Below are 12,684 nucleotides of genomic sequence, written 5' to 3'. Positions count from 1 at the left end.
CCATCTCAAACAAGAGAGAATCCAACCATCTGATGGTTTCAGTTTCTGTCCATTTCATTGACTAGTTCGTTATTTTCTTAAGTTTCACTTATACAAAGAGGACTGGTGTAAATATTATAGTCATTTATACACACAGGACTGATGTAAATATTATAGTCATTTATACACACAGGACTGATGTAAATATTATAGTCACATACAAACAGGACTGGTCTAAATATTATAGTCATTTATACACACAGGACTGATGTAAATATTATAGTCACATACAAACAGGACTGGTCTAAATATTATAGTCATTTATACACACAGGACTGATGTAAATATTATAACCACAGATAATGCACGGGACGGTGTAAATCTACATAATAGGCTAGAAATCAGCAGACTCTGTTACCCAGTTATGAGTGTTGCGTTTGGGCGGTGGTGTCAGAATCACATGGGAAGATGGGACTTTGTTACAAGAAATACACTAACTGGAAGCTGCCAAGTGAATAGAGTTAATTGTGAATGAATTAGGGTCCTGGTGCTGCAGCAGGATGTAGAACCCATCACTCTACTCTGGCCCTGCCTCAGCTCATCTGCTGCTGAAGCCCGTATCCATTCTTTTGTTACCTCTAGACTTGACTATTCCAATGCACTCCTTGCTCACTTCCCATGTTCTACCCTCCTTACACTTGAGGTCATCCAAAACTCTGCTGACCGTGTCCTAAATCTCATCAAATCCCACCCACCCATCACCACTGTGCTCACTGATCTACACTAGCTCCTGGTTAAGAAACACTTCAATTTTAAAATTCTCTTTCTTGTTTTCAAATCTCTCGGTGGCCTCAGCCCTCCCTATCTCTGTAATCTCCTCCAGCCCCACAACCATCTGAGACATCTGCACTCACCTAATTCTGGCCTCTTGATCGTCCCTGATTTTTATCACGCCACCATTGGTGGCCGTGCTTTCAGCTGCCCAGGCCTGAAACTACTCTGTCTCTCTACCTCATTTTGTTCCATTAAGACTCTCCTTAAAACCCATCTCTTTACCAAGCTTTTGGTCACCTGCCTTAACATCACCTTACATGACTTGGCATCAAATTTTGCTTTATAATGCTCCTGTGAAGCATTGTGGGATGTCTTATGTTAAAAATGCTATATAAACACAGGTTGTTGTTGTAACACATTTCTATATATTTGTTAACATGCATTTATCTCTGTTTGAACCTACATGAATTCACTGAGCTGTAAATCCTTAAAAGTCATTTGAGAATTTTGTTAGTGCTCGCGGGAAAGTTGGAGCTTTATGGATAGGCTTTCCTGAATCAATTTCTTGCCAGCTGATAACAATTATGAAATTGTGCCAATGCGACCACAGTTATCAACACTAATTGACCTACTGCTGAGAACCACAAGGTTTTCCCATCAACAGCTCGGCAACAGGTCTCAAAGCAGCTGCTAAGTAGCCCAATGAACCAATCACTGTAGTCCTTTCTGTCACCACGGCACTGGGTGCTATGGTAACCATCACACTTTACTTCTGCTGCTCTCAAAGTAAGAGTTCTGCCATTAAAGAATTCCATCAGCTCTGGAGATCAGTAAAGGTAATGAAACCATTTAACAACAATTACTCTAGTCTATTAACACATCCAAGAGCCATGCTGATATTGGTGATTTTTGGTGGCCTGTGCAGTTCATCCCTCACTGGAAGCCCAATAGATGATAATGTTGAAAATGTAAATATTCATTTCCTTTAAAGGGGCAGGGTGCCTATTATTAAACATCCTTCTAAACAGTTCATGTAGTTTTTGAACAGAAAAGGAGATAATAAAGTGATTGGCAACATGATGACATCATTACTACTGATTACAGTTGATAACACAAAGCAATTATTAACAACGTTTATTCCAAAAACGGAAGTGCAGAATTTCACCTTCCATAGAGTGAATGCCTCTTCCACATGGCGATGCTGCCTAATTAAATATTGCTGCAGCCACTACACATGTCATGACATTACTGACCTGTAATGCATCCTGGGTATTGTGTTACTTCTCCCATGGCTGTCATAGGGTGGGTGCAAAACAGTCATTCCTCATTAAAGCTACTGTAGCTGACAATGGGGACTGGTGACCTTTTTAACAACTCTTCATTGTAGGGGGTGGGGGCAACAGGGAAGAAAGGCAGAAACAAATGACCTGTTGCTTTTTTATTTGCAGTTTTTTGTCAGTCAGTAAAACAGGTTTAAATAATGCAATGTGACATCATTGGACTTAATGACAAGAGGGCAACACAACTGCTGTGACAGCTGTGATAACATATTACCTGGCAACAGATGAGCAACAGGGGAGATGATGAAAGAGGGAGAAAGTGTGATGAGCCTAAATTTGTTTCCTCCTGTAGGAAATAATTACAGGAAAAGCCGATCAAGAAGATTGAGATAAACAAAGAAATACTCATCAGGATTACACAACAGCTGGCGGAGATTTCTAACATTTGATAGAATGTTTTGTAAGGACAGGGTAGTGTCTTAAAATCTACTAATGTTGTAAATCAGCTCAGATTCAATGACCACTGAATTGTCGAATTATGAATTGACCTTAAAGCAATGGTCAGGTTGGACATAAATCCTAATTAAAAGCAGAGAGCTGTAATTAGGTGCTAATTTCGATGGAAGGTGTTACATACAGGCAGTAAAGCTCCATTTGTTCATTCATAAGGAATGAAGCTTTGAAGATAAATACCTGATTAGGAATGAAAGTTGGAGAGTTCTATTGGTCAATGAAAAATAACTCATTAAAACTGAAATTATTGATAAGGAAAAACATGTATTCAAATTCATCTTGTATGGAATTGTAATAGGTAACGCAGAAATGTGTGGTTTGACACTTAGAGGGGTTGACAGAAAGGTGTAAAATCTGGGAACAGATATAAGATCTGAAGGACCTGAAAACCCAAGCTTGGAAAGGTAATGTGTTTGACTTTGACTAAAAACTCTCAGATTTTTTGCCGGATGTTCTGTTGTTAAATGTGTGTTTATTATTATTAATAGTCATTTGGTAGTACAGAACTTGAGTATTGCTGAAAGTAGAGAAATTTTGTCGAAGCTTTTCATCTTGCACTCATCAGGAAAAATCACAAGAATACCAATGTAAGGGAAAGCAACAATTTTATACTATATGAGAAGAGAGTGCTGATTGGTTAGCAAGTGGACCCTGATTGGTAGAGGCATTGTCATGGAGAATGCACCAGTTTACAGTGACTGACAGTTAACTGCCAAGCTTTGTTTGTGATTGGTCAAGGTGTTGCTCTGAGGAATGAACCAGTGAATGGCTGTCACTTATTTTGCTTAGCTGAAACAGGCGCAATGTATGTACATGTTCTTTCTGTCTGCAAAGAACAGGGCCCTGTGTATTAATATATGTAGCTTCCAGTACGCGCAGATGTTCACACTGCGAGCCCGACTAACAATCTTATATTGGTTGTCAGCCTAATTCTTAGCACACTAAGGATTATTTAGCAAATGTTGTCCAATCGCGGAATCACATCTAATGTTGAACACTGTGTTTGGAGTTTTGCAAGCACGGGCTGGTTGGGTACAGCCTGTACCTTGCCCGTTGCCAACAGCAGAAGGGACATGTTTGATACGATTCACTAGTCTTTGGGACATACAGCCTATATACCTAGCATCACACTGGCATTGAAATTCATATCCCACTTCACTCATTTGTGTGATAGGCAGAATGTCTTTTTGGCTTGGCAGCAGCATCCTGTTAGTGGTGAACACCACACGTGTTGCTACTGCATAGTAGCAGCGTGAAATAGCTAGCTTCACCTGTTGCTCAAATTTTTGGGATACATCACCCTTGTCCTTAAATCTGTTCCTTGTAATCAGAGGTAGACTGGGCACTTTTCAGGGCCGAAAATGATGGCCTTATGCTCGTTCATAAGTTTGTGCGATATACAGCGAGAAATGATCTGATCAGGGTAGCCATTGTCATGCAGGGTACCTTTGATTTGCCCTATTTCAGCACCAAGCTTGCATAGTGAGCAAATGGCTCAGGCCCTATTTACGAGGTTGCCGATAAGGATATTATTCTTGTATGCTTATTGTGACATCTGACAGTAATGCTATTTTGAAGGGTAAACTACAAGAAAGAACATACTCTTCCCTAACCATATCTCTCATTTGGGGTCTGCTAGGGCGATTGTAATCTCGAACTCGATTATTGATATCTTTGTCACTGTAACTGAATGCAAGATTCAGAAAAACAATCAGCCATCACTGAGAAATTACTGACTAATATATCTTAGTTGTATTTTTTTTATAGTAGTAAACAAGTAGTTATAGTTCTTTTAAATATATGTTATCTATCCTGAACACGTTTGAAACGTTTGCAAGATTGGTTTGAGTCAACTTGAGAGAATGTTAGCACAAGTAGATCCAATGCACCTTTAAGTGCTCTTTCTGCAATCTCATGCTTCTGGTGGGAAAGTCATGCTCGCAGAAAAAGTGGGTCAGTAATTGCAAAACTGTTGCCTTCACTCTCCAGCACATGATTCTTGTGAATGTAGCTCCCTGCTGGAAACATGGAGTCACAGAATCACCTCCACTAAGATAATAGAATCCTAGCAATTTCAGCAGATAAGGCCATTGAGCCCATCACACATGTGACAGCTATTTGCTTCAATCCCATTTTCCTGCTCTATCCCCATACCCTTTAATGTTTTTTTTTCTGTTTCAAGTGTTTATCTAATTCCCTCTTATTGCTATGTTGACACATTGCCAACCACAACTGCCTGACAACTGCAGACCCAGAGAACTGTCATCTCTCTCATGCTTTTTTTATAGTTTAAAAATATAACATATATTGATATATCTTACTTTGAAAAATAAACACAGCTCCATGTGCAAATTGATCTGCACTGATTGCCACTTTTTTTTGATCATAAATCTTGCTCCTAACATTTCTCAGATGTTGACGCTGCAGTTCCTGTCTGAATGTTGCAGTTAAATCTATCCATCTGCTTGTCCAATGTTTTGATTTTAATTGTTATCTGTAAGCTGTTGTTTAAGCTTTTTCACTGTTTCTACAATGAAAGGCAACCAGTGCGACAGTATGATACTCGAAAAATAAATCAATTCCCTATCAACTGCCATGATAGTTCTCCTCTTCAATCCTCGTAGCTAACCCAGCAAAGGCAGAAAAACAAAGGAGTAAATCTTAATATACTCTCACTGACCACTTACTGGTTCTTACCCCAAAGTCCCTCTGCTTTGCAGCCACCATTACTATATTACTGCCGAAACTATAACCTTCTGTGTATTCCCACTAACCCCAGCCTCTCACTGTCTGCATCTTATATTATCTGACAATGCCAGCTCTTCTTTGTTGCTTGTTCCTAGCTCAGCCCTCTCACTCACTCTTGTGCTTCTACTCCTCAATCTGTGAGTAATGTCATGGGAGATGTTCTAGCTTGAAAGACCTTGTAGCAGTGTATGACTTATACAACTGTAGTCAATCTCCTGTGGTGTTGCTCATTGTTGCATGATAAGGCTAGGATTATATGCTAATAATGGGAAATGTGTAATGCAAAATCTAAATAGAAATTATTATAAAATTAATCTGATAGAAAATTGGGATAAAATTGTATATTGGAAGTGTCATGAAAACCCTACTGCCCAATGGGAAATATTAATTTCATCGGCTGGAACCTTGCCTTAGACTTTTACTGGAAATTCTTACAAATAACTTTCTTTAAACAAGTAAACAGGCAGCCAAGATGGCCACTGCAATTTACATTTAAAACACCAAAAGATTAGACTGGAGAAAATGCGCCTGACTCAACCTAGCCTGGACAATAGGGTGCACTCTGATTAAATTACCTGAATTGGCTTTATCAACATGGTCGTCAGAGGCCATCAAACACCTATTGGCTTTGAAAGAGCCAACCACCCACCCCCCCAACCCTGCCCCCCACGCGCCCCAAGTGTGATTGGATAGCTTGAAGGATAGAGCCTTGAATCTCAGAGAAGATTCTAGAAGGACCTTATTAACATACAAAGATGTTTGGTAATGTCATGTCCAGTTCTGGGAAGACTGTAAGCTCTGTCAGACAGAAAGCAGGGAGCAGTAAGTGAAAAGCCATCCACAAAGCAACTCTCTCTGTCTCTTCATTAAAAATCTAGAGAAGACCCAACTGCAACTGCTAAACCCTCAAGCCGACAGACTGCCACAGCCAACAGCCAACAACCAGGGGACAAGGATTGAACGCCCTCTTCTGCCTTCTGGAGCCCTGAGAATCAAACCCGTAACCGTGGAGGACTTCAGGACTACAGTTTCAACTGAGGACACTGGGACTGATAAACTGTATTTAAATCCCCTTTAACCTTGACTCTACTCCAACCACCAAAACTGTTTTCTCTCTGTAATCTATTTGTGTGTGTGTGTGTGAGACTCTTATGTGAATGTGTGCGTGAATGTGTAGCGTATTTTAGTAATTGACCTGAGGAGCAGAGCGACAGTTGGCGGCAGATCTGTGTCAAAGCGGGACCGGAGCAGGAGTATAGTAAATAAAGCCGTTGAGCTCAGAGCACAGATAGACACATGGCAACATGATATCATTGCTATAATGGAAACTTGGCTTAAAGAGAGGCAAGAATGGCAGCTCAACATCCCTGGATATAGAGTTTTCAGGCAGGATAGAGAGGGGGATAAAAAAGGAGGGAGTGTAGAATTATTGGTTAAGGAATCAAGAACAGCTTTGAGGAGGGAAGATATGCTAAATGAATCATCAAATGAGGCCATATGGGTTGAGCTCAGAAGTAAAACAGTGTGAAGGGCACAGAGGGCACAAAATTCTTGAACCACGTTCAGTACAACTTTTTTAGCCAGCACAAAACAAGCCCAACGAGAGGGGGCACAATTCTAGATTTAGTCTTCGGTAATGAAGCTGGACAAGTGGATGAAATAACAGTAGGTGACCATTTTGGAGATAGTGACCATAATACAGTTAGTTTTAGCATAATCATGGAAAAGGGCAAAGATAAAACAGGAGTAAAAGTTTTATATTGGGGGAAGGCAAATTTTATGAAACTGAGAGGAGACCTGACGAAAGTAGACTGGATACAGCTACTTGAAGGAAAATCAGTGGCAAAACAGTAAAGGCATTCAAAAGCAAGATACTACTGGCACAGTGTAGGCATATCCCCACAAAGATAAAGGGTGGTACTGCCAAAGGAGAGGGTTGATACAGACATTATAGTTAAAGAGGAGGAGTGTGAAATATTAGATACGATAAACATAATGAGAGAGGAAGTACTAGAGGATCTGACATCCTTGAAAGTGGATAAATTGTCAGGGCCAGATGGATTGCATCCCAGGTTGTTAAAGGAAGCCAGGAAGGAAATAGCAGATGCGCTGAGGATCATCTTCAAAACATCACTAGATACAGGCGAGGTAACAGATGATTAGAGGTCTGCGAATGTTGTACTATTGTTTAGAAAGTGTGCGAGGGATAGACCGAATAATTATAGACCAGTCAGTCTGACCTCGGTGATGGGTAAATTATTAGAATCAATTCTGAAGGACAGGATAAACTGTAACTTAGAAAGGCATGGATTAATCAGGGATAGTAAGCATGGATTTGTTAGGGGAAGGTCATGTCTTACTAACTTAATTGAGTTTTTTGAGGACGTAAGAAGGAGGATGATGAGGTTAGTGCAGTGGATGTGGTCTACAAGGCATTTGACAAGGCCCTGCATGGAAGACTGGTCAGTAAAATGAAAGCCCATGGGATACAGGGGAATGGGGCAGGTTAGATCCAAAATTGGCTCAGTGGCAGGAAACAAAGGGTAGTAGTCGACGGATGTTTTTGCAAATGGAAAACTGTTTCCAGTGGCATTCTACAGGGTTCAGTGTTGGGTCTCTTGCTGTTTGTGGTATATATTAATGATTTGGATTTAAATGTGGGAGGCATGATTGGGAAATTTGCTGATGACACAAAAATTGACTGTGTAGTTGATAGTGAAGAGGATAGACATAGACTCCAGAATGATATCAATGGTTTGGTTGAGTGGGTGGAAAAGTGGCAAATGGAATTCAATCCTGAGAAGTGTGAGGTAATGTATTTGGGGACGGCAAATAAAACGAGAGAATACACAATAAACAGGAGGATATTGAGAGGGGTAGATGAAGTGAGAGACCTTGGAGTGCATGTCCACAGGTCCCTAAAGGTGGCAGGACAGGTAGATAGAGTGGTGAAGAAGGCATATGAAATGCTCTCCTTTATTGGCCAAGGTATAGAATACAAAAGCAGGGATGTAATGCTGGAACTGTATAAAACACTGGTTAGGCCACAGCTACAGTATTGCATAAAGTTCTGGTCACCACATTATAGGAAGGACATAATTGCTCTGGAGAGAGTACAGTGGAGATTTACAAGAATGTTGCCAGGGCTTGAAAATTGTAACAATGAGGAAAGATTTGATATGCTAGGGTTGTTTTCCTTAGAACAGAGGAGGCTGAGGAGTGACTTAATTGAGGTGTACAAAATTATGAGGGGCCTAGATAGAGTAGACAGGAAGGACCTGTTTCTCTCGCGGAGAGGTCAATTACCAGGGGGCACAGATTTAAGGTGATTAGTGGAAGGATTAGAGGGGACATGAGGAAAAACTTTTTCACTCAGAGGGTGGTGGGTGTGTGGAATTCACTGCCAGGAATGGTGATGGAGGCATAAACTCTCAATTCTGTTAAAAGGTACCTGGACATGCACCTGAAGTGCTGTAACCTGCAAGGATTTGGACCAGGTGCTGGAAGGTGGGCGGCTAGTTTTTTCAGCCACAGGGACACAGCGGGCAGAATGGCTTCCTTCTGTACTATAATTTTTCTATGGTTTCTAATTTTAACCTTATAGAGTGTTAAGAATAATAAACTTACATCTTTCTTGTTTAAACACAAGAAAACCTGTCTGACTGGTTCTTTGGCAATTCTATTAGAGGAACAAGATCTGAGGTGGTAAGGTAAAAAGGATAAACCGTGTAGTGGTCAAACCAGAGAAAGGGCGAAAGGGGGAGCCTGAGACCCCTTCAACCTGGCCAGAACAGAAGGTTTTATATAATTGTACAGATTTGAAAAGAAATGACAAAGTAAAATACATAATTGTAGAGAATTGCTTCTGTCCATGGAAAATGTATATTTAGTGTATATACATTTGTAAAAGAAGCATTTTTTTCATAATGCGTGAGGTTTTAAGAAGACATTGATTTCAATACCTTTTATCGTATAACCTATACAGAAGTTTTAAGATTTTAAGTTTCATGGTGAAGGTCCATTAGTTTTTTGATTGAAAAGGTGATGTGATTAGAGGGGGTAGTTTGAGGAATGTTGCTTTCAGTATAGGAAAGACAATGAAATATTAAGGAAACAAAGAGGAGGGTGAAATCAAGTTGTGCAAAGGTTAGTGGCTGTGAGTGAATCACAGGTTGTCGGGTGAATGGACGGTATAAGTTGATGACAAGAGTGTTAAAAGGTTTGAGAAGAAAAGTTAGGGGTTTACGAGAACTTGCCAGTGGCAATGGGTGAGACCGCGAAAGTTTCTGGAAAGTGGTTCCAATGCACTAGAGGCAGTCAGGCGAGATTTGAAGAGAATTTTGATGAGGGGAAAGGGAGGGAGAGAATTTAAATAATATATTTTATAAGCATGGGCAGGGTGGTCTCAGGCCTCATGAAATGTAAATTTTAAAAAAAACTTCAGAAAATTAGGAGTAGGACTAAGAAGAGTTGTAATAAAAACACTACTAGTCTGACTGGAAAATACAAGTGGGAATAGAAAAAGCCAGTGGGAGCAAGACTAAAAAAAAAGAAATCCTGGGAGTGGAACTTGAAAGAAATCAGTAAAGCTGTAATTATAAATACTGCAAATGGAAAAAAAAAATTTAAATTAGGAAACTCAAATCATTGAAACATATTTGAAAAAAATACAAATTACCTAGATTGATCTTACAAGAAAATGAAGACTGGGAATGAGTCTGAAAATGAACAGAAGTGTATTCATATATAGAGTAGAAGCAGGAGTTTAAAGGAAGCAGAAACATTAAAGTAAATTTTAAACCTATGGGCTCTGACTGGTGGGATGTACCAGCCCCCACACCCATGCCTGCTGCTCGGAGCCTGAACCATTATGAAGCCTCACCTTATTTCCATGCTGCCAGTGAGCTTCATGATCCAAATGGGTGTCCTGCCACTGCTCAGCAATTTTCTGGAGCCAGGAGAAACAGCCAGCAGTGGTGCCTTTTAGAACTGCTGGTTAAGCTATTCAAGATCAGGAAACACAGGGGTCCAAGCATGTCAATAGGGCCCAAGTGTGCATACTAAAGAGAATTACTACCTACTGTTGTGGGATCAATTTCAGAGCCTGTAAGTGGAGAATCACTGAAGGAAGTGATGGTGTGTCACACATGACCAGGGAACTGTGGATATAGACCGTTAGAGTAAGGCATATGTAGATGAACTCCTGCATTAGTTGTGTATATATATGTTCCAGTTTAAGTTACAATAAAGACCCACATATTCTTAGTGTATTATTTGTTTTCCTATGAATCTTCTATTGCACAAAATGAACAAATAATATTATATGGTGACAATGGTGTGCATTTGAAGACCAGACCATGTCGCAGAATTTTTAAAAATTCAAGTGGAAAGTGGAACAGAAGATCGGGATTGTGGTACTCTACTTCAGCACCCTTCTCTCCCGGGTAGAGAAACCAGCCCAAAGGCAGGAGCCACACACAGAAAAAGGTAACATTTCTTTAAATAAGCACAGTGAGTACTTGGCTATAAAATTGCCAAATAGGGGGTCAGAAGAGGAAGCAGGTTGGTCCAGTATCACACTGTCCGAGTTCGTTGCAGATTGGTCCAGTATCGATCTGTCCAAAGTCCATTCTGACCCAGCTATAAGTAAAAAATGCAGTGCAGCCATTACTGCATCAATTTTTCCAGGCTGATATCTTTGTGGGCAGTGCCTAAGCTAAAAGAGCAGGAAGAACTCATTAGTGCCACTGGAGATCCCCAGATAGTAAAAGGTTGGCTGTGGCAGCTGCTGGTACTGCAAGCTGCAGCTCTCTGCAGAGAGAGAGAAGCTGTTACTTCAAAACAAATGAGCCTGTAGAAAAACAAATACCAAAAAAAGCTGTGCCTGTGAAACAGAATACCTATAAAGAAGCAAAGCAGTGAAAAAAAAATCTATATAAAGAAGCAAACCAGAGACACAAACTATAAAAATCAAGATCAAACTGGGCAACAAGGGCCTGCAATGGATCAACACATCAGGTTTGTCAGCTGAGGATCAAGCTATGGACATTCCTGGTAGATCAACTCAAGGTAAAGGTCAATTTTCGAGTATGTAGGTTTGAGCTTATGACCTACCAGCAAAGGCAAGATGAGTCCTCTAACCAATTTGTCACAAAGTGCCGAGACAAAGCTCAGGAATGCGACTTTGCAGAATTTGAATTGTCAGAACAGATTACGGAGCTGGTCTTCGCATCTACTCCACTAAAGGCCTTTCAAAAAGACCTGCTAGAAAAGAAGAAAGGGCACACCATAGATGCATTACTTAATGCTGGAAAGAAATTTGAAGCCATCATGGGTGGGCACTAACAGTTACAAGCATTGGGGGTGGCTACAACAATTGGTATGGTAATCAAGGTTCAGAAATCCGCGAAGCCTTGTGGCAAATGCGGCTTGACTTACCCAGTTTGCAGTTGTCCAGTGTACCAGGACCAGTTCAAAGCTTGTGGCATGTGAGGGCATTGGGCAAGGCAGTGCAGAAGGCTGAGCTCAGATACTGCACACAGGAATGATGGCAGATCACATGTAGAAAGAACTTCTGCAAGACAGGATGGAAACACAGTCAAATGTATGCCAACATACAACAAAAGCCCAAGCAGGTACATCAGGTCAGCAGAGAGTCAGATTGCTAGGAGGACAGGAATGAAGAATGCACTCGTGCGAACAGCGAGCAAGCATTTCACATAGCTAATTTGGATTATCATGTCAATGCTATTATGTAATCTGAGGCATTTGCCATGAACAGGAGTAGATGTCCGCAGAAGAGTGGCAATTATACGCTCAGAGTGAAAATCGACACCGAAGCAAGTGCAAATATCCTGCCCCTCCGTATACTGAAGGACATGCATTTAAAGGAATGGGAATCTAGGGGGCAACCCACCATGGGTAGGCTGACTGTCTACAATGGTTCTCAGATCAAGTGCATTGAAATGATAACCTTGCAGTGCACTTTGAGAGCTCCAAATATTTTATATTGTAGACACAACTGGACCAGCTGTCGTAGGACTTCCAATATATTTACGAATTGTCACAATGCATGAAGTCAGTAATGCACCGAAGATGGTAGAAACTATCCAGGTCAGGTGTATTGGGTCGGTCCATGCAAAGGACGCACAACAGCTGGGAGTTTTGACACGAAGAGATGATATGACTGGGAGTCTCTCCTGGTCTTCAGTTCATTGCAGCAAGTACCCAGCAGCCAGAGGGAATTGCCGGTGATTGGTGATGTTGACCGTCATCATCTTTCTAAGTTTTCCACAGTAAGAGATGTGCTGCTTTCCAAACAAGGGAAGATGAAGGCTTCGAATGACGGGCAAGCAGTACCAGAATTAGCTGAATTGTGAGTAGGACAGAA

The 12,684-nt window shown here is 40.8% G+C and overlaps 1 protein-coding gene across 5 annotated transcripts in view; it reads right to left on the bottom strand.

Moving 5' to 3' along the window:
- Nucleotides 1-12,684, bottom strand: part of LOC137377269 (tetraspanin-18B-like) — a 399,133-nt gene that overhangs the window by 176,951 nt on the left and 209,498 nt on the right. Inside the window, exon 2 of one of the 5 annotated variants that reach the window (XM_068046808.1) lies at nucleotides 11,733-11,868. The exons of the other annotated variants lie outside the window; for them this stretch is intronic. The gene's annotated coding sequence lies outside the window, so the exon portion shown is untranslated. The remainder of the gene's footprint in view (nucleotides 1-11,732; nucleotides 11,869-12,684) is intronic. 5 annotated transcript variants of the gene reach the window in all.

The sequence above is a fragment of the Heterodontus francisci genome, chromosome 14, assembly GCF_036365525.1.
Source record: "Heterodontus francisci isolate sHetFra1 chromosome 14, sHetFra1.hap1, whole genome shotgun sequence".
In the NCBI taxonomy this organism is placed as follows: domain Eukaryota; kingdom Metazoa; phylum Chordata; class Chondrichthyes; order Heterodontiformes; family Heterodontidae; genus Heterodontus; species Heterodontus francisci.
This window is presented reverse-complemented; position numbering and strand designations above follow the sequence as displayed.